The sequence below is a fragment of the Sabethes cyaneus genome, chromosome 3, assembly GCF_943734655.1.
Source record: "Sabethes cyaneus chromosome 3, idSabCyanKW18_F2, whole genome shotgun sequence".
Taxonomy (NCBI): domain Eukaryota; kingdom Metazoa; phylum Arthropoda; class Insecta; order Diptera; family Culicidae; genus Sabethes; species Sabethes cyaneus.
Window position 1 is genome coordinate 147289643 of NC_071355.1, and position 5194 is coordinate 147294836.

A 5194-nucleotide genomic window follows, 5' to 3' on the forward strand; every position below is an offset into this window, starting at 1 on the left:
GCTAAAGTTACTTTGCCATCGAATGGCCTGATTCACCTAAGATTCGAACCCACGACCAGTCGCTTGGCATGCAGAATCGATAACCTTGCGGCTACGGAATCCCCCACTCTCTGGGATTCGACATCAAATCAACTATTCACTATCATTCACACGTCGTGTCTAATTGGTTTCGCGCAGCGTGGAGTTTCCTCCACAGCCTACTTATGTCTTCTTCCCTTTCTTCTTGCTGTTCCGCGATTCGATGATCAAGCTTACTGGTGTATCTTGCTGCCACGCCAACTGCCGTCAACCGCTGGATGTTGAAACACAGCGTCCTCTCATTATGAGCCTTCGACGAGTGCGACAACACGCTCGGCTGTCAGTGAAGCCGCAACTGTGGTGCTAGACGAGGTAACCTCGAGCGCACGAAATGATTGGTTTGACGGGGAATGCCAACAAGCGATAGAGAAAAAAAATCCACCAGGGTGAATTTGGCCAAGTATAGGCGAGCACGGAATGAGTTGACCACGATGCTGAGGATGAAAAAGCGCCAGAAGAAGGATAGAGACCGTGAGGTGCAGGAACAGCTATTCCGGGCTAATGATACGCGTAAATTCTACGAGAAGATGAACCAAACTCGAAAGGGCTACAAACCCAAACCTGACATGTATAGAGACGACGGAGGGGATCCAATTACAACGCGAGTTGGTCGACAGGTAGAAGCAGTACTTCGAGGAAAATCTCAGTAGCGATGAGCTTCCTTCTCATCGAAGGAAGGAAACACATCGAAGGTTAACCTAAGAGTGCCTAAAAACGATAACAGTGTGCCGGCTCCCGATCTCAATGAGATCCGAAGAGGATTCGGTCAGCTTAAGCATAATAGAACCACCGAAAAGGACCGACTCCCTGCAGAACTCTACAAAAATGACCAAGAACCGCTTGCAATGGCACTTCACTGGATAATTTCAAGGATTTGGCAGGAAGGTGAGGTCTATAAGCTAGATTGCTGTAATTACCGTCAGCACCGCCTACATGGTGCTTTCCCAGATTTTGTTGCGTTATCTATCTTCAATGGTAAGAGCATTCGTAGGGCAGTATCAGGCGGGTTTTGTGGGGCCCGTGCCACTACAGATCAAATTTTTACTCTTCGACAAATGCTCCAGAAATGACTGGAGTACAATGTGCCCACGCATTCTTTCGGTGCAGCCTACGATAAAGTTGGGTTGGTACACGGCTGGATAATGCGTGTTTTGTTCTGTCACTTCCATCTGTCCGGGAAGTGGCCATCGTCCAGGTATCTACTCATTACTGCCCCGAATAATTCGGGAACCCCTAAAATAGCCGCTTTAATGGCAAAATTCGAGATTCCATCTGGTCCCGGTGCTTTGCTCATCTTTAGGGATTTAGCGATCTCAGTGAGTTCCTCGTTCGTAACCGTCGCTTCCTCACAGACCTCTAAACCGTCGCCCACGTGACTTTGGATGTTCGGCAGGGAGGCCGATCATCTTACGCTATGGTCTGACATATTAGAACGTCGGCCGTGGGACGACTCAGCGGTCTGAGGCCAAGGTCTTGGCTTGTGGCGCGGAAAAAGGCCATCGATGACCCGCTCCAGCATCTCTGGCGATCGCTCTGCAGGTGCCATCACGCCTTTGGTCTTTGCCATTACGACCCTGTAGGCATCACCCCACGGGTTCTCATTGGCACTGCCACATAGCAGGCTCGTTTACTAGCTTTTATCCCACTCTTAAGCGCAGCGCGTGCAGCAACAAGTGCTACTCGACATTCAGCCCAGCCTTCGTCCGAACGAGCTCTTTGCATAAGTCTACACGTACGAAAGCAAGCTCAGGGGAGTTCCGCAATTTCATCTGTCCACCAGTAAGCCGATGACCTCCCATACCTAGGGCGGCATCCTTGACATGGTGGCGTCACACGCTCACGTCAGTCCCTCAACCAAATGATCAGCGTTCAGATCGGTCATACCACGATCACCGCACTCTCTTCGGATCGCTTCCACAAATACTTCAGGATCGAAGTACGATGTCTTCCATCCACGGGTGGTTAGAGTGTCGGCTCTACCCGCCGTCTGCCGCCTCGTTATCTGACCGACACCATAGCGGACCGCCTGATGGTCACTGTGAGTGTAGCCATTGTCTACCCTCCTGTCTCCTATCAGACCAGGACTGCCGAATGTCACATCGATGATAGACTCCGCACCATTCCGACTGAAGGTACTTATGGTGCCGACGTTGGCCAGATCTACGTTGAGCTTTGCCAGAGCCTCAAGCAGAATCCGACCCCTATTCGTGTGACGACTTCCTCACTCTACCGCACAGGCGTTGAAGTCGCCCGCCGCAACCACTGGCCTTAGACCAGTCAGCACAACTGATACTCGGGCTACCATCTGCGTAAACTGCTCGATAGACCAACTCGGCGGATCGTGACAGTTGCAGTAGAACACTCCACCCACTTTAGTAACTGCAAATCCCTCGTCTGCGGTTGACACAACCTCTTGAATCGGGAACCTGCTTGTCGTCCATATAGCCGCCGTCCTGGACCTATCCGAGACCCAGCAGCCGTTTCCGGCAGGGACGCGATATGGTCAGGTTGACTTGTGTCACTTGCACTATGAACGTAGCTTGGTCGCCGGCACACCGGCCGGGCACCATGGACCTCCCGTAACGTGCTTTGCGTCCCGTTTACCGGTACACTTGGGAGGCTCCGCGCAGTCCCTTACTTTATGGTCAACACTGCCATATCTGCTGCACAATTGGCTCCTATCTGGCCCGTTGTAGTTCCAGGCCTAATGCCCGTGTTCGAAGCACCGGAAGCAAGCCTCTAACTGCTTGAGTACGTTCAGTGGGAATACCGACCACCCCCCTTTTATCCTTACAGCTTTCATAGCTTCGTTTCCGTTTGCCAGCGGAGTATGGTAAGTTGTATGGTAGCTACCTGGGTCCCGGCCAGACCCTTGCGCAGACGAATCGCCTCGGTTGCCATCACCACTCCACTTTGCTCTTTGAGAGCCTACGAGTACGAACTCGCACACTTCGGTGATCTCATTCAGGTTCTTAAGCTGGAGAGTCACTTCTGGTGTGAGAGCACGTAACCTGCACCCCCTCTCCGAGCACTACTTCCGCTATCGGCTTGTATGCGGAACTCTCCTCGGTGACGTCCTTCTTTAACTCAAGGCTCAAATCGCCCGTGCGTGAGCAGTGGATGCTCCACACGTCTGCGCCCAGATCTCTCAGAAGAGCATCTTCTCCCATGGCCTCCAGAACCTCCGAGTATTTCGACCCGTCGGTTTTCACGATAAGGTCGCCCTTCTTCGTTCACTTCCCTGTCGGTTTAGGTAGAGCTTTCTTTAGTGGAGCTCACACTTTTTGTCTTCCTGACCTCGATTCAGAAATGGAGAAACTGTCGCGACTTGACGTGAACTCGATGATTATATCGAGCTGCTGTGACGCTGCTACCTCTTTAGGTAGTGCGTCCTTATTCTTTTCAATCGCCCTGATTAGCGCTGGGCCGTTCATCGCTGTGTCCGGCATGGCAGGCATACCGCTGCCCTGTAAATTTGTTAGAAGCCTCATTTTGATTCTAAAGGGTTCCCCTTCTAGCCGCTATCCAAACCCATTTGAAGTAGTCGCCTTAATAATCCCATAGTGACCTATGAAACAGGGAGAACCATGCGAGGGTTAGGACAGCGCATTATGGGAAACTGCACCTCAGAGCCAGATCGGCGTAAAACAGGAAAAATGTATCTGAAACTACTCCGGCCCGGTGGTCGCCGGCCGATGGATTTGGAACGCACTTGATTTGGCCTGCCAGGTTTTACGGGACTGAGACACATGCACCGTTTGCCACCTCGCCGTTTTAAGTCGTTACCACGGGACTTTACCAGGGGAGTTCGTCGCAAATGCTAGCCCTAAATCTAAGTCCTGAATATCGTGTCCGAATCATCCAATAACATAGCCGCCAATTTACCGAAGTTGAGACCTTACTGGCTTCGGTCCCAATGGGTCCCAATGGACCACTCAGACACCTGGTAGACCAGAAGTCTAGGTGTCCTCCCAGTTAGCGTTTTCATACGTATAATTAGACTGCAAATAAGAGTTACGTACTGATATGTATTCAACAAAATCGTATCCGACGCGCAAAAGCCGATTATTCGTACCATTTTGGACGCGATATACGATTTAGGTATTTCAATAGGTATTTTAATACGATAAGATCCGACTGTGCGACTAGCTGCATGCAGCTATACGACTTTGTGCTGAAAATCGTTTGTTTGTCATTTACTTGCATTATAAACGATAGAATATCAACTTGTGTGCGATTTATTAGGCTTTATTTACGAATCCGAATTTGTTAAGAGATATTACGATAGTTTTCGTACATTGATATACGAGTTGGTGCTGGCTGGGTTTCTCTCCCTGTCTGTTTACAATCACGGGTCCAACCAGAGGGCCCAAGCAGCAATGTGAGTTTTATTGTACTCTTATGGTGGTCTTCAAGATTAATTTTGGTCTTAAATGCCATCATAAGAGTGTAATAAAACCCAAATTGTTACTTGGGGGGTGTTTCTGGTTTTTCCTGGGACTTGGTTGCACTGGGTTGCACTGTTATATCCATTTGCCAGTCGCAAATGGCAGCGTAGCTGCTCCAGTATGTACATGAAGCATTTTCAGGTATGGCAATCGATGTCCATCGTTTGACTTAGATCTGCGAAGTGGCACTGGGTAGGGGGTTGCAAGAGCCATCAGTGCTATGTTTGACGTGCCTTCCAGGTAACTTCCCATTTCATACCCCTTTAGACATGTTTAGAGAGACATTTTTGGGAAACACATTTTGAAATGTTTGTGTGATAACATGAACAAAGTATGATCAAATGGGCCAAAATATGTAAGTGACCCAAAATACCTCCGTTACCCTACTCTGCAAGGTGATTTATAACCAGGTGAATGGACTCCAGCAGATCGAATGCTACTAGGGATGTCGCTTCGCCGATTCGCCGTTCGCCGATTTAGACAAACTGTTAGACAACCTTAACTATGAAAACATTTGAAACGCAAATAAGCGAAAGGAGTTCCAAATAAACTAGTTTATCTCATTGAGGCTCGGTACGCGGTGCTTTCTTACAAGATATTGCTCAATGGTGTCTTATACAGCGCTATAAGGATAATTACTAATGTGATGCTACACAATTGAAGCTATT